We start from the raw sequence: 22,569 nt of genomic DNA, 5'->3' as shown, positions 1-22,569 counted from the left end.
ATGGGGATCCCACAGCAGCCAAAGTGACCATTTGGGCAGCTATGGGCTCATGCTGGGCGGGGTGGGTGAGCCGATGCAAATGAGATCAGCCCCTGAAGTTCTTTCGCACAACTTGCCACACCTCACCACTAGGTGTCAGGGTGGAGCTCATCCTGACTCTGCTTACAGTAAAAAGGGGGAAAGGAACCTGACATTAACTTGGGAAAGCACTGCAAGCAGGATTCATAACACAAACCATGAGCAAAACACCCACCCCAGAGTATGTTGGGCAGTGTCCTTTTGCCTCAGGTTCTTAAGTCCCACAACCAAAAGTTCCTGTAACGTGCCCATCCCTTCACCGCACCCCACTCACAGCTGTTGTCCTTGGTCAGCGAAGACCCAGAGTTCAGAGGTGCATCTGTGGCGTTCACCGCCCACCCTGGTGGACGGAAAGAAAGGCACCTTGCTCTCTCCACTGTCTGGGCATTTGCTCTGGCCCCTGTCTCTGCTCCGCCAGCCCTCCTGCACCTTCTGGGATGTCTTGAGGTCCTGTCACATAACACAGCTCTCCGTGATTTCAGCTGTTATTGGGGGAGCCTCACTGATAGTGCAGACTGGGCAGCCTTATGCATCCGAGACACTGTCCTAAAGCAAGACTCATGCTTAGACCTGGTTATTAGTGGCTTTAGCTCTATTGGTCTGCAACAAGACTCTCAACTGAGTCTTAATCAGCTCTGTTATTACACAGTGGAGAGAGAAAGGGTCAAATCATGTCCAAGAGCCCTTACGCAGTGCTCGCATCAGCCGGCCAGCAGGCAGGCACACACGCACCCATAACTCCAGAGGTTTTGAGGATGTAAATTTTGCACTTCGGCACCAAAATGCTTTTGCGCTTTTAGCCCTCGGCTCCTGCTCAGTGGGGCTGGGTTTGGACAGGTGACTTAGAGGTGAAAGCAGCAACTTCATCTCTTATCTCCCGAGCTAGCCTGTCCCATCCTGCTCGACAATGTTTGTAGCTTCCACATGGAAATGGGGTGTGAACTGAGACCTCAGCTCCTCTCAAATGTTCAGGGGCTGAAGGCGAGGGACAGTCCTGCTCTCTAAAGTTGCCTTATTGGGGCACAATCTATTCCCAGGCCCTGCCACAGCGTGGTGCACCAAGCATGGTGTGCCAGGGACATAACATCAGTCCAGGGATTCAGTTACTGCACAATGGGAGTTAGGCAACTAACGTCCTTAGACCCCTTTGAATATCCCAGACTTAATATACAGAGATTTCTATCTTGTCCCCTTGTATCCCAATTTTCTTTGCACCACCCTAACCCTAAGCAGCCAGATGATTAGCCCAAGGTTCTGAAGTCTGACATTTTTCAGTAGTACGTATAGAAGCCCAGGTGGCAGCTGTGCGATCTTCCCTCGCTCCCCACTCCCTGGACGTGTGCTTCTCCCCTGCCCTGGAGGGACCCTTGCTATATAAGACAGAGGATTCCTTTCTGCATACTTCTGGACCTCTCTGTAGTGATGGAGCACAAGGGTGCAAATCTATTTCCAGTGATGCTGATGTTTGTGTTGTGGGGACACGTCTTCTAGGAACCGCAAAATGACCCCCAGTCCATTTCTTAAGGCCACCATGAAGCCATCTCAAGGCACAAACTTTGATGCTTATGCCAACATAGCCACTAGCTGCCTAGCAGGGGAATGGTCCCTATTTTTACTAGCGCAAATATCCCATTCTGCATAAACAGATTGCACAGTATTTTCTCATGGAGGCAATAATGTCATCAGATGATTATATTTATAAAGAAACACAGAATGAAATTGCTACCGAAGGAGAAATATGGATATGTTGTTCTTAGTGAATAACCTCCAACCTATCTGTTTACTCAGTGCACCTTTGATCTCTTTGTTTCCATTGCTGTAGATGATCGGATTCATCATTGGTGGCAACACAGAAAAGAGAACAGCAAGCACAAGATTCAGACCTGAGGTTGAGCTGGAGGTGGGTTTCAGGTAGGCAAAGGCAGCAGTACAAAAGAACAAGGACACCAAGTGAGGTGAGGGAGGCAGGTGGAGAAGACTTTATGCCCGCCCTGCTCAGAGGGGATTCTCAGCACTGCTTTGAAGATCTGAACATGTGACACAATTCTGAAAAGAAAGCAGCTTAAGCCTAAGAATGAACTAAAGATGAGAAACCCAACTTCAATGAGGTACAAATCAGAGCAGGCGAGATTGAGGAGCTGGGGGATTTCACAAGAGAACTGATCCACCACGTTGCCTCCACAGAAGGAGATTTCAAAGGTGATCCCAGTGCGCAGTGCAGAGGAGAGAATACCACTGGTCTAGGCACTGGCTGCCATTTGGACACAAGCTGTCCTGGTCATCAGTGTCTCATAGTACAGTGGTTGGCAGATGGCGACATATCGCTCATACGCCATGATGGTCAATAAGGCAAAATCTGCTGAAGCGAAGAAGAAGACGAGAAAGACTTGGGCAACATATCCAGAATAAGAAATCAATCTGGTGTTCGTGAAGGAATTGGCCATGGATTTGGGGATAGTGACAGAGATGGAGCCGAGGTCGAGGATGGACAAATTCATCTGGAAGAAGTACATGGGGGTGTGAAGGTGGTGGTCAAGGGCTATGGCTGTGATGATGAGAAGGCTCCCCAGCAGGGATATCAGGTAAAGCAGTAGAAACACCACAAAGTGTAACATCTCAGCTCCCAAATGTCAGAGAATCCTAGGAGAAGGAAGTCGGTCAGAGCAGTTTGGTTTGACATTTTCTTCCTCAGTACACTCTGTGATGTCTGTGGAGGGAATGAGAACAGATATTCCCTAATATCTCGTTATGTGAACGTGAAAGGTGCACAGCACTCGTCACCTACAATGAGTAGGTGTTGTTAGTGCTCCTCACCTCTGACAATCAATGAGTTGTGTTATCACACTGGTGTAAATTGGATCAGCTCCTTTAAAGTCAATGGCGCTTCATCAATTTATCCCATTAGAGGATTTGGCCCAAGGTGTGGCTTGATAAAATGCAATATGAAGGATGGAACAAAGCACACTCCAAACCCAACAATTCTCACAGCTTGGGTATGAAACTGATCAACTAAAATGCTAACACAGCCTGATTCTCACTTTGCAGGGCAATATGATGTCGACTCACCCAGCATCGTACATAGCAGCTCATCTGTAATTTTTACACCCCAAGCTCTGTGCCTAGATGGCCTGCTGCCTGCTTCCAAATTGATTTATGGCAACAACTCCCAGCTGCACTTCTGCCTGCATGTAACAATGGGCTAGCAGCATCCCTCTGTCACCGCTCTGTTGCATTGTTTACTCTGTGCAGTGTGGTGCAGTGGCTGTCAGGACACCTGGGCTCTGTTCTTGTCTCTGCCAGTGACCTGCTGTGTGCTCTTGGACCAGTCATTTCCCTGCTTTCTGCCTCTGTTTCCCCCGTCTCCCTTTCTCTGCCATGTCTTCTAGGACTATAAGGGCTTTCAGAGAGGGGCTGTGGGGCAGATTTTTAAAGATATTGAGGCACCTTGTGGGATTCTCAAAAGCATCAGGACCCCAAAACCCCTTGAAATTGACAAGTTGTGATCTCCTAGGTGATTCTGAAAATCCCACTAGGCGTCTAAATACCTTTGGAAACGTAGCCTCGTGTCTTAAATGTTTTAAAGCCTGGCATGCGTATCATACCAGGCTTTTTGCGCTTATTGAGCATCCTGTAGGTTTTCTTTAGCAAGGGCTAAAGAGGTTCGGAGGGTGTTTTGTAGGTTGGTTACAAAGCCCAGAATGTTAGTTCCTGGGGAAGGTGTAAACCCCTCCCATTGCTGCTTCATCAACTGTAATGGACCCTTAACCTCACAGCCATATACAAGTTCAAATGGTGAAAACCCTAAACTGGGATGTGGTACAGCTCTGTAGGCAAAGAGCAACTGCTGCATCACTAGGTCCCAGTCATTGGAGTGCTCATTTACGAATTTACTTATCATGGCCCCCAAAGTTCCATTAAACTTCTCCACCGGGCCATTTGTTTGAAGGTGGTAAGGAGTGGCAACCAAGTGATTTACCCCCTGCCCTTCCCAAAGGCTTTCCATAGTTCCTGCCAGGAAATTAGTTCCTGCATCTGTGAGGATGTCGGAGGGCCAACCTACCCCGGCAAAAATGTCTGCTAGTGCCTGGCACACACTTTTAGCCCTGGTGTCGCTTAGAGCTACTGCTTCCGGCCATTGGGTGGCAAAATCCATGAAAGTCAGTATGTACTGCTTTCCTCTGGGTGTCTTTTTTGGAAAAGGACCCAGAATATCCACAGTTGCTTGCTGAAATGGAACCCCGACCCCTATCCACACCCCTGCCCCCTGACGGATCCCCGGGTATCCCACACTTATCCAACCACGGTGCGCTGAGGCTGCAGGAGAAGGGGGGAGCAGGGGAGGGGCTCTGGCTGCTGGAGGCCCGGACGTGAGCGGCTCAATCCGGCCCAGTCACCCTGTCAGCCGCGTCGCACTCTGCATTGGGAGGGAAATCCCGGACCTTTGGAGAGTTTTACAAATTCCTCCCGGACGGCGATTTAAAACCCAAAAAGCCGGACATGTCCAGAAAAATCCGGACGCATGGTCACCCTACCATAGGGACTCCAGGATCTGCAGCTGCTGCCACCATATGGTGAATCCTCCGACTCATCACCAACCAGCTCTTCCCCATCCAACCTGGCCCCACGGTCTGACCGTGCAGGAGAACAGAAACCCTTTGGGACAACAGCAGAGTCTCCTCAGTGCCGCACTCTTTGCATGGCTTTCCCAGGTCACCGTGAAACACGACTACCCTGTCCCCAGGAGTCTCTCAAGGAGCTGCCGGCGCAGTCACTGGGCACCCACTCGTAATGGTCTCAGGCAGTGGCATTGCAGAGGGAGCTGAGCAGACCGTCCCTTCTGTGACTTCCTGAATTGCTGCCAGGACGGATTCTCCTCTGCGCTAGGGAGAGTCCCCGAGGAAAAGCAGCTGTGGTGGGGGAGGGGGCAAGACAAGCACTCCCCCTGAGCCCTTGACTAGCAGGCAAGCAGGACTCTGGGAGCCAAGGGATCGGTGTGTCTTGCTGGGAGAGCAGAGCTGGAGAGCAGAAAAGGGCACTGGAGGAATTGTAGAAAAGTCAGTGTCATGGCCGGGTCATGGGCAGCCAGACCTAGTGGTCAGAGGCAGAGGCCACATTCACAAGACAGGAGTTGAGAGTCAGCTGGGTCAGGACACTGGAAGAGCAGAAACAAAAGACCAAATTGTGTTCAGAACCTCAAATCAGATGAGTCACCCCGAGTCCGGATGCCAGGAAATCAAGCCTGGGGAGTGGGAGCAGGAACAGCCAACACACGGTCCAGAGCCGGGGAGGAGCTCGGCTGTTCAGACAGCTTCTTCTTCCTGCTGCTGGTTTAAGGAGGTCCCGGGGGCCGATTAGCTGCTCTGGGACTCTGCCAATAGGAGCCTCAAACTGGGTCTGGACTTCGTCAGTCCTAGCTAAGCAGTTTTTCTTAGGCTTCCAGATGGCGTGCTGGAGGGTGGCTGCTCCCAGGAACCCTGCAGACCCGGGTTAAAGACCCATGGGTCATGACAGTGAGTGATCTCTCCCCGCTCAAACCTCCTGCAGGAAACAATCTCCAGGATCCCGGACGTATCTTCTGAGAATAAAAAAACAAAGTCATAATGACAAATAGGATATGTAACAGGAGCCCCCTCTTTGTTGCAACAGTCCCAAGTGCCCAGAAGAGTGAATGGTTCTTACCTAAAGGAGATGCCTGGGATCTTCCATCTAAGCCTCAATGGGACCCATGTTGCTTGGTTTGACAGGATGAGATCATCTGTCCCCACTGGTCCCTTCGCTGGGCTGGCTGCAGCACACATCTGTGTAAGAGGCTGGGCCAGAGACTGGAAGACCGATGTTACAGTCAGGGTCCAGGCACCCCAAAAGGAGAACAGAGGATCTGAAACCAAAAGACTAAGCAATCAAAACTGTGGATTCGACAGAGAATTTTTGTACCATACAGGGACATCAAATAAGGTCTGTTAGGAAAGCTGAGATGTTAGTTTGGAAACAGCTTAGGCAAAGATTGTGACTTGTTAAGATTCAGTTTTAGTCACTGCAAAGAGTGTTGTGTTTTCTTTGTCTGTTTGAAATTTGTCTCTTTCTCTTGCTTAGTATCACTTAAATTTCTTCTTTGTTACTATGCTTCCCAAACCACCTCAGTGTTGTGTGTTCGAGTGAAGTGTGAGCCTCCAGCCTACCCAACAGGCTGAGCTGTGCCCTGTCTCTTTGAAGGTAGCGAATAATTTCTGAGCGGTGCTGGGCCCAGAGTCCAAGGGCAGTTCACCAGACGTCTCCTGTGAAGCCCAAAGAGAACGAAGGAGCAGGAGAGATTCAGGCCCCACTGACCCATGGGAACTTCCCAGAGAAGAGGCTACACAGGGCTCCAGACACAGACAGCAGGATCCCTCGCACAAGCTGGGCCATGTCCTTCCCCTCCCAGCCCCACAGCTTCCTTCCCATCCCAGCCTCAGGAACCCCTGCCATCTCCCTGCTCTCCCCACCCACTATCCAACACCAGGCTCTTTCCAGAATGGAAGCAGGTTTGTACCAGAGTTCACTCACCGCTAGATCCTGAACAGGCCTCCTGTCACAGCTTTCTAGCTGGGCTAGCAACCCCGTTGAGACTCACTCTTGCAGTTTGTTGGCTGGGAACTCAGCCCTCCAACCAGGTGACTGTCCTTTAGTCCACTCCTTCCTGGGTCGTGCTCCTTCTAAACAAAGTCCAAAAATGTCTTGAACAGCAACAAGGCCTTCCACCCTCGTGGGGAGCTCTTTCTCAGCCTGATTTCAGCTCGGCCTGCCCTTCTTGGGTTTCTATGGTCTTCTATGTCCCCTTCCTTAGGGACGGTGAGAGAACCCAGTCCTACCCTGGACTCCAGGTTTTGGCCCAAGGCCGTCTACTGAACAGCTCGCTCTGCTTCTGTACTTTTGCTGCTGTTTTCCTTTGTTTTCTCTCAGGTGGGGCTCACTTGGTCATCAATTTGGCCTAGCCCCGGGCTTTGCAGCCACAGGCCAAGCCACCCTGTTATATATCCTCCTCCTTAATATCCAGCCCAACCCGGGGGCAAGTTCTACTCTTGTCCAATCTTCATCCCTCACCATCTCGTCGCTGTCATCGGCTGTGCACTCGTACAGCCCGGGCGCGCGGCGTCTCCAGCTCCCCAGCCAGCTCGCTCACCAGAACTCAGAGGCCATCCTTCTCTTCTGCAGCATCCCAACGCTCTTCCTGCAGCCACTCATTCTCATTAACAACTGCTTGCAGAGCCTTCTTCTGAAGCCACTAGCTTCTTCTGTAGCCTTTTTTCTTCCGCCGCTGCATCCCCCAAAACCTTTTCCATCAGGGTCTGAGCACTCACCATTGCTCAACTCTTGTCTATGTCCCTACTTCAGCCTGCTTCATCTCTGTGCCAACCATTTCATTCTTCACCTCCCTGCAGCACCCGACAGGGTGTGTTGGTGGAGGGTCTGCAAGGTCCACGGCCAACCCTGCCATCTCCACCTAGCCTGCCTCCTGGGTGTTTGTGCCAGAGGACACCTTCTCCTTTCTTTCTCCCTTCTTGGGGCCCTGGCCCCTCCATTTGCCACTCAGGAATTTCCTATGCAGGCCGGGTCTTTTGATATGGCCTGCTTCTCTGCACCAAAGCCAAACAACTTTTGTTGCCATCTTGGCATTAGGCCATGCTTGTACACTTTCTCATGCCCTGCTCTCCTGGGCTAACCTTCTCAGCCTAGCCCTGGCATGCTCTCCGAGTCTGCTCTTTTTGTCCATGGGCGTAGCAGGTTGATTTCCCTTTGCAGGATCTCTGACAGGTATTGCTGCTGCTCCACCAAGATTACCAGCTGCATCTGTAGCTCTGCACTTCCTTCTGCTTCTGTTGGGTTTCTAGGAACTGCTGGAGAAACCCCGAGACCTGCTTTGGCTGCTTAAGCAGTCCCTGGAACTCAAATGGGAAATCCAACTTCGGGGGACGGATCTTCCTTCAGTAACCAAGACTTCCGTGAGCCCTCACGGATGACAGGGGGAATTCAATCCTGCGGATTATGCCAATAATAAATGAATCTACTCATTGTTAGGTGCCCTCTGGTCCCCCATCGATGGTCACTCCAGCACCATAGCAGTCTCTCTGCCTGGTAATTCGGCCCTCTGGCCGGCTCACCACCTTTACTCCACGCTTCTGGGGCTCAGAGTCCAAAGACGTCTTCCCGGAGAAAAAAGTTCTTCTGTTCTCGCTGGCGCTCTGCCTCAGCCTGCAGCCCCCTTGCTGGGCTTGGTAACCCTCTCTGGGTGCATGTATGCCCCCTTCTTTGGGGCCAGTAGAGGAACCCTGTCCCACCCTGACACTGGTAGCAGCCCAGGCCTCTGTACCCAACAGCTAGGTCTGCTCTTTTCTCTTTGCTGCAGGTTTCCCTGGGCACATCCTACCGCTCTTCTCAAGTTTCCTTCTCGGCTTTCCTTGCGGCTTTCAACTTCCTACCTAGTTCTCATTCCAGTTCATAGCCCAGCTGGGCTTTATCACTGCTGAAGTCTGGTTCTTTTGGGACCAATACATGGTCCCTCTGAGGTAGGACTCATTCTGTAATCAGTTGGGCTAAGCCCCAGGCTCTGCAGCCCAGGGGAAAGCACTCTCCTTTCCCTGTTACACACCTGCTCTGCCCAGCCCTGCTCTTATTGGGTTGAGGGGGTGACTCTTGCCCATACGCTCAGTGTTTAGCTGATGGCCATATTTGGGCTGGGGAAGAAATTTTCCTCCAGGGCAGGTTGGCAGAGTCCCTGGGGGGTTTTCACCTTCCTCTGCAGTATAGGTTATGGTTCACTTGCTGGAGGATTCTCTGCACCTTAAAGTCTTTAAACCATTATTTGAGGACTTCAGTAGTTCAGGCACAGGTTAGGGGTTTATTCCAAGAGTGGATGGGTGAGATTCTGAGGCCTGTATTGTGCAGGAGGTCAAACTAGATGATCACAATGGTCCCTTCTGACCTTAAAGTCTATGAGTCCATGAGTTCAGACCTCTCCATTTCAGACCTGGTTTCCAGACGGGCTAAGTTCACAAAGGCTCGACTGGCTGCAGTTGGAGTTTTGCTCATTCTGGTGACTCTGACATGAAGGCCTTTCATCATTCAGAGGCTGACAGGTTTGTTGAGGGGAGGGTGAAACCCCATTGCTGATCAGAAGGAGGTCAGAGTCCATTCTCTAGGAGCTGAATAGTTCTCAAAGAGGCTGAGAGGGAAGACCCCGCTCCCTCATGGAGGTAAGAGCCATTTACTTCTTTGGGCTTATGGGTCTCTTTGGGGAGAAATGGGATCTCTGCTGCAGAGCCTGGCTGGGAGCTTCCCCCATCCCTGGGACAGAGAAATCTCCATCAATGTGCCACCTTTGTTTTTTTCCTAGCAAGAGGCTCCCCAGAGATCTTCTCAAACCTGTTCTCCTGGGAGCATTTTTGGGAGGAGGCTCCCGTCCCTCAGTCCCCAACTCCAGCATGCAGTCTCATTCACATAACATCTCCGCTCTCCAGCTCCACTTCCTGCAGCAGGCAGCTAACAGTATCCACTGGAGCTAACTCTAGAAGAGAGAAGAGGGTAAGAACAGAGTAATAGACTTCCATGCTGAATAATCGACACTAGGTTTCAGAGTAACAGCAGCAGATTGGAAGAAATGAGGCAGGGTCAGGAATATTGACCAATAGATTTCAGAACAGGATAAAGTAATGTGGAAAGGTCAGTGATGCTGCAAGATGTCCACTAGAGGGCAGGAAAAACAGGCAGCTATTTTGTGAAATGCCCACTAGATGGCAGCAGATATAGGCTTATTATTAATTATTATAAGGGCAGTACATTATAACAGGCCACCACCTTGGACAGGTGTCTCTGAAAAATTTAACCTGGAGTTTCGTTATGTGAAGTATTTTCCCCCATGGGATTTTTCCTTCCTTTTATAAGGAATTAATAAGTCACATTGGACAATGTTTACAAAAAAAAAAAAAAGCTTTGCAGACAGAAAATTAGTCAGCTGGGAGGTAGGTTAAAGTGGGACCCTTATTACAAAGTTCAAAAACCATCACCATTAAAATGAACAAAGCCTAAAAGGGGTTGAGAATATTGTTTTCCCAATCAATTTTGCAATCAAGCCAATAATCAAACAAACAAACAAACAAATAAAGAAAGTGGTTTGTTGCCCAAAGGCTGAAAGAAACCATTTTATTTGGGTTCATATGAGAAAACTTTGGTAAAAAATAAAATAAAAACAAAGAACTTTGTGCTTGTATACCAGCTTCTGGAAGGCAGGTGTGTGGATAATTGTGTGATGCAGAAACGGAATGGATCTATAGACAATATGAAAATAACTTAAGCAACTGTGTGTGTGGGGCGGGGGGACTGCCATCTAGTGGATGGAATTAGATCTTGTCAAATGTGCCCTCTTCTGTAAATATCCAGTCCCTGACATTCCAAACAGTGATGCTCTGCAGCTTATTAATAACCAGGACATGCCCACAGGTTAGTTACCTTCGAACAACCCCTGTGCAGTGACTCTGTACTTAGTGCTGCTTTCCACCACCTCAGATATTTCGATTAAGACGCGAGTTCGAATACATTGTCCCGCTCCATATCTCTTGAGTCAGTAAGACCAGGGATAGGGGAGACTAGTTAGGCAGCCTCCAAATGTCCAGGTTCCATTCTGTAACCAGGCAGGGGCTCAAAAAGAGCTGACTATAAAAAGGACACATTTATGGAAAATCCTTCCCAAACTGTCATCTCTACAATCTGTCTAGCACATTTGCAAGTACAGGTTTGAGAACTCCTCAGTGATACTTGGGATGAACATTGGCCAAAGCAAAGATCAGAAAACCTAAGAAGTTTACTTTAAAACAGGGTTTCATCAAAAAGGGGGCACTGTGCATTACCCCAGTAGACTGAGAAGGCTGGACATTTCCTTTCCCATTTCAAATGATTTATTTTCTGTTCCTTTGGGAGAGGTAGGATCTCTCAGAAATGAGAATCCAACACACAGAATGGTCAGGCAACCCACAGGGCACATCCCAGGAACTACACTGGAACTATAAAGAAGCTATTGCAATAGCTATTAGGGTACAGCCCAGAGGGCTGTTGCATGGAAAATATGTGAAGTTAGTTCATGGTGCAACACTGTGACGGGGCGGACCAGCCCCACACTGGGACTGAGAGGGTTAACCCTTCCCTGCTAGCAGAAGAAGCCACGCCCCTGAGGCTCTGCTGGGCATGCTCCAACCGGAAGTCAAGTACAAAAGCCTGCAGGGCTGTTCAGTCAGGGCGGGCGGCCAAGGAGGAAGGATGCCCAGTGGAGGCTGCAGCTCAGGAGCAGCTACAACCCTTACAGGGGAGAGCTGAGAGGTTGGGAACCGGGAACAGAGGCTTACAGCTATTGGAACCCCAGGGAGTGTCGGGTGCTGAGGAACCTGGAGACCCTGACGCCACAGGGACTGCTATTGTTGGAGAACTGGTGGGGAGTGACCCAGGGAAGGTAAGGGTGTGGTACCTCCCACCACAGCGAGGTCAGCGTGTTACGGTAGGATTCCCTGCTGACCCCGTGGCGGATCACCCTGCCGCTGGCAGGGCCCTGGGTCAGAGCCCGGTGAGGAGGGGTGGTCCCGGGCTCCCCCACCGGGGGTCACAGCCCCCCTCCCCCCACACACTTTCGACGACATAGTTCCCCGACCCCTTTCTTACTCTAAAGGGGATATATGGACTCTGGCCACACTGCCTTAGGAGCGTACTCTATGGACTCCGGCCGCGCTATCCCACAGGGAGAAGAGAATTTAGAGGAACTCTGTCCATGGGGCCACCCTGCTCTAGGAGCACACTCTTTGGACTCCAGCCGCTAGTCCGCGCTATCCCACCAGGGGAAGTGGAGTTATATGGACTTTGGCTATTAGGCCACACCGTACTGGCTCCCGGAAGGGTAGTAAAACCAACGTAGAATGCAGAGAGGTGGGGTCACACCTCACCCCCCCAGATCAAAGGGGTTGACGAGGTACAAAACCCCCCACAAGTGGTGGAGAATGCAGGCAATTGCCCGGGCCTGCTAGAAGGACCCACATGTACAGAATGGAGACCGACAAGCTCTTGAAATGGCTGCTGGAAAACCAGAAGCAACAGGCCATAGAACAGCAGCAAGAGCCGATGCAGCTGTTACAGCAACTAGCTACCCAGCAGCAACTGCAGGCAGCAAAGCAGCAAGAGTCCCAGCAACAGCTGGTTTGGGAGTCGGCCGCTCAGCAGCAAGTGAGTCAAGATCGACTCTCTCAACAGGTGGCGACCTGGTTGAAGACGGCAGCCAGGCCCCCCGTCCCCTCAGACGGAGGAGGGCCGGGGAGGGCTTTGGGGGACTACTGGTGCGGCTGACAAAGATGGGGCCTGGAAACGACCACGAGGCCTTCTTAGTAACTTCTGAACGGGTAGCGACGGCCACTCAGTGGCCCCCTGAGCATTGGGCCGCTATTCCAGCCCTGTATTTAACGGCACCAGCGCAGGCCGTCTACCGTAGTCTCGACCCTCAGGAGGCACTGCAATATGAGGAGGTTAAGGCTGCCATCCTAGACCAGATGGGTATCAATTCAGAGACGTACTGGCAGAGGTTACGTCGAGAGAAATATCCTCCAGGAGCTAGACCGAGGGCAGTAGCCCAGAAGGTCCGCGACCTCTGTTGGAGGTGGCTAGAGCCTGAACACCGCGCTAGTTGCCCGGTGGCCGAGGCTGTGGTGCTGGAGCAGTTGCTCTGGATCCTGCCCACCGAGGGGAAGGAGTGGGTGCAGTGACACCGGCCAAAGATCCTCGCGGAGGCCACATTCCTTGCCGAAGTCTACATGGCTGCGGAGCCGGAGGAGCGAGTGGGTCTTAAGACGAGGACCTCAGGAGGTGGAGACTGACTCCCAGAAAGAGCGGTGCATAAGACCGGCGGAAAAAGCCCCCGTTTCCCCACCTGACAGACAAGGTCTCCCACAACCCTCAGGGGCGCGCCTGTCCTGTAGCCAAGAGGAACCATCAGGTGAATCAAACCTACCGCAAGGGACCCTACCCACGGAGGGGACTTGGGATAGATACTACCAGTGTGGACAAATGGGGCACTTCAGGAGAGAGTGCCCCTACATGGACTTTAATTATGGACAGGTCCTGACGGTGGACCAATGAGCCCGGAAGGAGGAGCCACCGAAGATTGTGATCCTGGTGCGAGTGGAAGGAACCCTGACCTTAGCACTGGTGGACTCGGGATGCAGCCAGACCGTCATCCACATGGGACTGGTAGAGTACTCCCATCCCACTGGGGCACCGATCCAGTTACAATGTGCTGGAAATGGCCCAACTTGATTATCATACACATTGTAAGGAGAGTGATCACTTTAGATAAGCTATTACCAGCAGGAGAGTGGGGTGGGAGGAGGTATTGTTTCATGGTCTCTGTGTATATAATGTCTTCTGCAGTTTCCACAGAAAGCATCCGATGAAGTGAGCTGTAGCTCACGAAAGCTTATGCTCAAATAAATTGGTTAGTCTCTAAGATGCCACAAGTTCTCCTTTTCTTTTTGCGAATACAGACTAACACAGCTGTTACTCTGAAACAATGTATACATGGGGACATGAAGTCTTACCCCACCATCTGGGTACGACTGGAGGCTGCCCAACATGAGGTCTGTTGCTTAGTGGGGGTGGCTCCTTGATTAGTGTATCCTGTGGTGTTGGGACACGACTGGCCGGAGCGGGCAGCCCGAGAAGAGGTACAAAACAAGCTATGGGAGGCAGGGCTTGTTAGGCCAACCTGGGCCAGAGAACCCCTTGGAGGGGACGTTGAGAGGTCCCAAAGTAACAGAAGGGAGTCAGGCCCTAACCGACTGTTCAACAGTGGAAGAGACGAGGGGGCTGGATATTGATGGAGATTTCCTGGAGGAACAGAGAGGGGACCCCAGTCTTAGTCGAGCCTGGGACCAGGCGGCCAGCTGGGACGGAGAGGCCCGTCCTCAGCAGTATCAGCCCCAAGGCCCCCATTTTGATATCCACAAGGACCTGCTTTATCGGGGGAACCAGGAGCCAGAGATACCAGCCGAGGTGCGCCAATTGCTGGTCCCGCGGAGGTTCCAAAGAGGACTACTCTGCCTGGCTCACACTGTCCCCTGGGTGGGGAATTTGGAGCGAGAAAAGACCTTCCTAAGAGTAGCCCAATGTTTTTTCTGGCCATGCATATACCAGAAGGTCCAGAATTACTGTGCCTCTTGCCCCGAGTGCCAGAAGGCTGGCCCGAAGGGGGTACCGAGGGCCCCCCTAGTACACTTGCCTGTGATTGGCACTCCATTCAAGCAGATTGACCTCAGCCTGGTGGGGTCCCTGGAGAGAAGTAGCACGGGCCATAGATACATCTTGGTTATAGTAGACTATGCGACCTGGTATCCTGAGGCTGTACCGTTATGAACAGCCATGGCCCCCGTCATCGCCAAAGAACTATTGCAGATATTTTCCCGCATGAGGTTGCCATGAGAGATATTGACCTTCCAGGGGACTAATGTAACCTCCAAATTGATGGCAGAACTCTGCCAACTATTGAACATCCGTGCCCTCAAGACTTCCGTCTACCATCCCCAGACGGACGGGTTGGTGGAATGCTTTAATGGAACCCTGAAGGCGATGCTACAGAAATTCATGTTGGATGACCCCCGCCAGTGGGACAAGTTCCTACCAGCATTCCTCTTCGCCATACGCAAGGTGCCTCAAGCTTCCACCGGGTTCTCCCCATTCGAGCTCCTCTACGGGAGACAACCCCGGGGGATTTTAGACCTCTTGAAAGAAACCTGGGAGGAGCAAGAGACCCGGGTCAAAAGTTCAGTCCAGTATATCCTCCATTTGAGGGACCGGCTTTGGGAACTAGGCACCCTGGCCCTGGAGAACCTGTTACAGGCACAGCGCAACCAGGAGGTCCAGTATAATCGGGGGACAAAGATGAGGAACTTTGAGCTGAGGGACTGCCTTCTGCTGTTACGGCCCTCCTCCGAGTCTAAACTATTAGCCAAGTGGCAGGGGTCGTTCAAGGTGGTCCGGAGGGCAGGGCCTGTTGATTACGAGATTCAGCTGTCCAGACGACGAAGGGACACCCGAGTGTACCACATAAACCTGCTGAAGGTGTGGAAGGACCGCAAGGGTTTTATGAGTGCCCCCTACCCCCCAGAATATGAACTTGGGCCATTATCCGGCAAGTAGGAGGAGTCAAGCACGGTAGCCATTAGCTGAGAACTCAACCCTACCCAGCAAGAACAGGTGCGGCAGATAGTAGCAGCTTTCCCCACAGTCTTGTCTGCTCAACCAGGAAGAACAACGGTGATCAGCCACCACATTGCCACCATCCCCAGCCAAAAGGTGAGAGAGAACCACCGCCTGCTCCCAAAGAAAATGTGGGAGACCGTGTGGAAGGAGTTGGAGTTGATGTTAACCTTTGGGGTAGTGGAAGAATCGAAGAGTGAGTGGAGGAGTCCCATAGTGCTGGTCCCCAAGCCAAACGGCTCAGTGAGGTTTTGAATTGACTTTCACAACGTGAACGCCATGTCTCGCTTTGATACCTACCCCATGCCACGGGTGGATGAGTTACTGGAGAGACTAGGCCACACAGAATTTACTTCCACCCTGGATTTAACCAAGGGGTATTGGCAGATCCCCCTGACACCTACCTCAAGAGCAAAGTCAGCCTTTCCCATGCCATTCGGCCTTTTTCAATGTACAGTAATGCCCTTCGGGTTACATGGTGCTGTGGCTACATTCCAAGGGCTTGTAAACCAGGTACTGAGCCCCCACAGTTTATACTCTCCAGCATATGTTGATGACATTGTCATTTATAGCTCCAGCTGGGGAGACCATATTCGGCACCTAACCAATATACTACAAGCCCTGGGCGTCGCGGGTCTCACGCAAATCCGGCCAATTGCCATTTAGGACAGCGGGAGGTGACTTATTTAGGCTATATGGTAGAGTGAGGGAAATTATGGTGGATAAGGTACTGGCTTTGAGGGACTACCCTACCCCTAAATCCAAAAAACAGGTATGGCAGTTCTTAGGATTGACGGGGTATTATCCGCAGTTTGTCCCTAATTTCTCGACACTGGCCACCCCCTAGATGGATCTAACGAAGAAAACACAGCCCCAGAAGGTCCAATGGATGAAGGAATGTGAGGACGCTTTTCACTCACTCTGAGAACAACTGACCCAGGTGCCTGTGTTGACTCAACCTGACTTTATGAAGCCCTTCATTCTCCAGATGGACGCATCCAGGTAGGCATAGGAGCTGTCTTGTCGCAAGAGATAAAGGGGGAAGACCACCCTGTTTTGTACCTCATCCGGAAGCTCTTCCCACGCGAAACGCACTACTCCACCATAGAACGGGAGGCCCTCGTGGTTAAGTGGGCAGTCGACACAATGCGGTACTACTTGCTGGGGAACCACTTCTTCTTCGTGACTGATCATGCCCCCCTTCGCTGGATCAACAGCATGAAAGAGACAAATGATCAAATTATGCAGTGGTATTTGTGCCTCCAGCCCTATTCCTTTCAAGTGCTGCATAGGCCAGGTAAGGCCCACGGAAACGCAGATCTTTTTTCCAGGGTGGGAGAAGAGGAAGATGGGGAGGGGGACGAGGCAGGGGAAACCCCATCCACCGTTCTAAAGGGGAGGGTGTGTGACAGGGTGGACCGGCCCCACACTGGGACTGAGAGGGTTAACCTCCCTGAGGCTCTGCTGGGCATGGTCCAACTGGATGTCAAGTATAAAAGCCTGCAGGGCTGTTCAGTCAGGGCGGGTGGCCAAGGAGGAAGGATGCCCAGCAGAGGCTCCAGCCCAGGAGCAGCTACAACCCTGACAGGGGAGAGCTGAGGAGTCAGGAACCAGGAACAGAGGCTTATGGCTATTGGAACCCTAGGGAGTGTCGGGTGCCAAGGAACCTGGAGACCCTGATGCCACAAGGACTACTATTGTTGGAGAACTGGTGGGGAGCGACCCAGGGAAGGTAAGGGAGTGGTACCTCCCACCACAGCGAGGTCAGCGTGTTGCGGTAGGATTCCCTGCTGACCCCATGGCGGATCACCCCACCACTGGCAGGGCCCTGGGTCAGAGCCCGGTGAGGAGGGGTGGGCCCGGGCTCCCCCACCGGGGGTCACAGCCCCCCTCCCTTTTGACGACATAGTTCCCCGACCCCTTTCTTACTCTAAAAGGGATATATGGACTCAGGCCATTTGGCCACACTGCCTTAGGAGCATACTCTATGGATTCCAGCCACCAGGCCGCGCTATCCCACTAGGGCAAGTGGAGTTATATGGACTTTGGCTATTAGGCCACACAGTACTGACTACTGGAAGGGTAGTACAACCAACCTAGACGCAGAGAGGTGCGGTCACACCTCGCCCACCCCCAACCCTTGAATCAAAGGGGTTGATGAGGTACAACCCCCCCACAAACACCATTAGACAGAATCACAGCTTCATTTGTCAGAGAGGTCATACAGAGAAGTACCCTGCCTTGCCCAGCTCCCACTCACTGGTGATGACCCAGCTTTCACCCTTAGGGTATATCTGCACTACAAAATTAAGTTGAATTTATAGAAGTCAATTTTTTAGAAAACGATTTTATACAGTTGATTGTGTGTCGCCACTAAGTGCATTAAGTTGGTGGAGTGCGTCCACAGTACCGAGGTTAGCGTCAACTTTCGGAGCGTTGCACTGTGGGTGGCTATCCCACAGTTCCTGCAGTCTCTGCCGCCCACTGGAATTCTAGGTTGAGCTCCCAATGCCTGATGGGGCAAAAACAATGTCGCGGGTGGTTTTGGGTACATGTCATCAGTCCCCCTCCCTCCGTGAAAGCAACGGCAGAGAATCATTTCACGCCTTTTCTCCGTGCGGGCGCCATACTGCTTTCAGCAGACAGTGCAGTAGCGCTGCAAACCGTCGTCATCAAATGACCATTTCTGCTGCCACTCTGCTCTCCTGGTGGTCTCACAGGTCCTCTATATGACCACTTCCGCTGCAACTCTGCTCAGCTGCTCTTGTCTCGCCATACCAAGGCAAGCATGCAGACAATGCAGTAGGTCTGCAAAACTGGTCATCCAACCACCACTTCCCCTGCAACTCTGCTCTCCTGCAGATGCCATACCATGGCAAGCATGGAGCTCGCTCAGATCATCATGGCAGTTATGAGCATTGTAAACACCTCGCGCATTATCATGCAGTATATGCAGAACCAGAACCTGCAAAAGCAGGCGAGGAGGTGACGGCAGCGCGGTGACGAGAGTGATGAGGACATGGACACAGACTTCTCTCAAAGTACGGGCCCTGGCAATTTGGCCATCCTGGTGGCAATGTGGCAGGCTCATGCCTGGAATGCCTATTCTGGGCCTGGGAAACAAGCACAGACTGGTGGGACCGCATAGTGTTGCAGATCTGGGATGATTCCCAGTGGCTGTGAAACTTTCACATGCATAAGGGGATTTGCATGGAACTTTTTGACTTGCTTTCCCCTGCCCTGAAGCGCCAGAATACCACGATGAGAGTAGCCCTCACAGCTCACAAGCGAGTGGCGATAGTCCTCTGGAAGCTTGCAACACCAGACAGCTACCGGTGAGTGAGGAACCAATTTGGAGTGGGCAAATCTACTATGAGGGCTGCTGTGATCCAAATAGCCAACGCAATCACTGAGCTGCTGCTATCAAGGGTAGTGACTCTGGGAAATGTGCAGGTCATAGTGGATGGCTTTGCTGCAATGGGATTCCCTAACTGTGGTGGGGCCATAGACGGAACCCATATCCCTGTCTTGGCACCGGCGCACCAAGGCAGCCAGTACATAAACCGCAAGGGGCACTTTTCAGTGGTGTTGCAAGCACTGGTGGATCACAAGGGACGTTTCACCAACATCAACGTGGGATGGCCGGGAAAGGTACATGATGCTCGCATCTTCAGGAACTCTGGTCTGTTTCAAAAGCTGCAGGAAGGGACTTTATTCCCAGACCAGAAAATAACCTTTGGGGATGTTGAAATGCCTATAGTTCTCCTTGGGGACCTAGCCAACTCCTTAATGCCCTGGCTCATGAAGCCATACACAGGCCCCCTGGACAGTAGACAGAAGCTGTTCGACTATAGGCTGAGGAAGTGCAGAATGGTGGTAGAATGTGCATTTGGATGTTTAAAAGTGCACTGGCGCAGTTTACCGACTCAGCGAAACCAGTATTCCCATTGTTATTCCTGCTTGCTGTGTGCTCCACAATCTCTGTGAGAGTCAGGGGGAGACGTTTATGGCGGGGTGGGAGGCTGTTGCAAAGCGCCTGGCAGCTGATTATGCGCAGCCAGACACCAGGGTGATTAGAATAGCATAGCAGGGCATGCTGTGCAACAGAGAAGCTTTGAAAACCAGTTTCATGGCTGACCAGCCTATGGTGTGACAGTTCTGTTTGCTTCTCCTTGATGAAAACCCGCCCCCTTGGTCCACTCTACTTCCCTGTGAGCCAACCACCCTCCCCTCCCCCCTTCGATCACGGCTTGCAGAGGCAATAAAGTCATTGTTTCAAATTCATGCATTCTTTATTAATTCATCACACAAATAGGGGGATAACTGCCCAGGTAGCCTGGGAGGGGTGGGAGAGGACGGAAGGACAAGGCCACACTACACTTCAAAACTTATGGAATGCCAGCCTTCTGTTGCTTGGGCAGTCCTCTGGGGTGGAGTGGCTGGGTGTGCGGAGGGCCCCCCGACCCGCGTTCTTGGGCGTCTGGGTGAGGAGGCTATGGAACTTGGGGAAGAGGGCGGTTGATTACACAGGGGATACAGTGGCGGTCTGTGCCTTTCCTGCACCTCAAACATACGCTGGAGCATATCAGTTTGATCCTCCAATAGCCTCAGTACTGCCTCCTGCCTGCTGTCATCGTGCTGACGCCACCTCTCCTGTTGTTCCCGCCATCTATCCTCTTGTGCGTCCCTCCTGTCCTTGCGTTCATTTTGTGCTTTCCTGGACTCTGACATTGTCTGCCTCCACACATTCTGCTGGGCTCTTTCAGTGCAGGAGGGCTGCATGAGCTCAGAGAACATTTCATCAAGTGCGGTTTTTTTTGCCTTCTCATCTGTGCTAGCCTCTGGGAGGGAGGTGCTAGTGGCAGCTTTGAACATTTGCAGCTGCAGGAGGAAAAAAAGGGAGAGTAAAATTGAAAAAGACGCATTGGCCATTTAAAAGGAGGGGCTGATGTTTTTGGGTTAAGGTGCAGCACAAACCCAACTAACCCCCCCGCCGCCCAATTCTCTGGGATGATGGCTTCACCCCTCCCCCCACTGTGTGGCTAACAGCGGGGAAGGTTTCTGTTCAGCCACAGGCAAACAGCCCAGCAGGAATGGCCACCTCTGAATGTCCCCTTAATACAATTCTCTTATTTCAACCAGGTGACCATGAATGATATCACCCTCCTGAGGATAACACAAAGAGATAAAGAATGGATGTTCCTTGAATGCCAGCAAACACCGGGACCACACGCTGCCATGCTTTCTTATACATGATTACATGCTACTGGCCTGGTGTGGTAAAGTGTCCTACCATGGAGGACGCAATAAGGCTGCCCTCCCCTGAAACCTTTTGCAAAGGGTTTGGGAGTACCTTCAGGACAGCTTCCTTGAGATGTCCCTGGAGGATTTCTGCCCCATCCCCAGACACGTTAACAGACTTTTCCAGTAGCTGTACTGGCCGTGAATGCATCCCAAATCTTCAGGGCAAATTAATCATTAAACATGCTTGCTTTTAAACTGTGTATTATATTTACAAAGGTACACTCACCAGAGGTGCCTTCTCCACCTTCAAGGTCCGGGAGCCCGGGTTGGGAGGGTTTTGGCTCCAGGGTGATAAACAGTTCCTGGCTGTCGGGGAGAACAGTTTCTCCTCTTGCCTGGTGTGCGCTATCATCTTCCTCATCCCCAAAATCCTCATCCCTGTTGCATGAGACTCCCTTGCAGGAGTCCACGTACAGGTGGGGGGTAGTTGTAGGGGCACCTCCTGGAATTGCATGAAGTTCAACATAGAAGCGGCATGTCTGGAGCTCTGACCCCAAGTGGCTGTTTGCCTCTGTGTTTTTTTGGTAGGCTTGCCTGAGCTCCTTAAGTTTCATGCGGCACTGCTATGGGTCCCTGTTATAGCCTCTGTCCTTCATGCCCTTGGAGATTTTTGCAAATATTTGGCATTCTCTCTTTTGGAACGGAGTTCTGATAGCATGGATTCATCTCCCCATACAGCAATCAGATTCAATACCTCCTGTTCGGTCCATGATGGAGCTCTTTTGCAATTCTGGGATTCCATGGTCACCTTTGCTGATCAGGTGTGCATGGTCACCTGTTCTTATCAGCTTGCCACAGTGGCCAAACAGGAAATGAAATTCAAAAGTTTGTGGAGCTTTTCTTGTCTACCTGGCCAGTGCATCAGAGTTGAGAGTGCTCTCCAGAGCGGTCACAATTGAGCAGTCTGGGGTAGCTCCCGGAAGCTAATACCATCGAATTGTGTCCACGCTACCCCAAATTCAACCCTGTGATGTCGATTTCAGCGTTAATCCCCTCATCGGGGAGGAGTACAGAAATTGATTTTAAGAGCCCTTTAAGTTGACAAAAATGGCTTCATTGTGCAGGGTTAAATCAATCTAATGCTGCTAAATTCGACCTAAACTTGTAGTGTAAACCAGGGCTAAGTGTCTTGGGCTGAAAGTATTGTGTGGGGGAAAGTCCTTGCTTGCTAGTCCTGCCTCTGATGTGTGGGCTGAGATCCCTAAAAGGAGGATTCTGGCATGTTGTCTGTGGTCACCTCTGTTCCAGGACTGGTGAATATAGTATAAAAACAAACAAGTTATGCTGAGAAATTACCCAGACTCTACATCACTAATTTTCCAATGGGAAATCAATCTGCAAGACCTGAATTCTGCTACCGCTCAGCAGAAGGGTGAGAATATTGTTAAATAAACAAACATTAGTAATTACTGATAACATCAAAGTTCCTTGGGAGAAATATGTCCATTGGGGGTGTGAATGGGAGAGAGATTCTTCCATCCAAATCTTTCATTTGCAAACTACGGATTAAATTTACTTTGAATTCAGTTTCCTGTGTGTCTGTTAAACTGTGTGGCTTCAGCACCCGATCTGGCAGGCCTGAGTCATCTTAGTCATTGTTTCTTGTGCAATTGTTCCACTGAAGGCAATGGGACAATTGACATGAGTAAAGATTGCTCAGTAGTTTCAGTCTCTACATGGCCCTGCACTCCAGGGTCGCTGCATTACATTTCAGCCATGCAGAGCAATGACCTCAAACAGCTGGTAGCAGAAAGGCGATTCCTCTGGGAGTGGGAGGTTGGTTGCATCAGGACAGTTGTTTGTACTGTCTGCACAGAAAACACAGCGCTAATTCCCCAGGCTCAACCTCTTCAGAGGTGGAATCAAGGGAGACACAGCCTTCCATGGAGAAGGATACAAATATGAGGGCTCTGCACTGTGTAAATGGAG

General features: G+C 51.3%; 1 pseudogene; it reads right to left on the bottom strand.

Moving 5' to 3' along the window:
* Positions 1–1,800: 1,800 nt before the first annotated feature.
* LOC141998512 (olfactory receptor 14A16-like) lies at positions 1,801–2,758 on the bottom strand (annotated as a pseudogene).
* Between the last annotated feature and the right edge of the window lie 19,811 nt (positions 2,759–22,569).

This window comes from Natator depressus, chromosome 14 (assembly GCF_965152275.1).
Source record: "Natator depressus isolate rNatDep1 chromosome 14, rNatDep2.hap1, whole genome shotgun sequence".
Taxonomy (NCBI): Eukaryota; Metazoa; Chordata; order Testudines; family Cheloniidae; genus Natator; species Natator depressus.
This window is presented reverse-complemented; position numbering and strand designations above follow the sequence as displayed.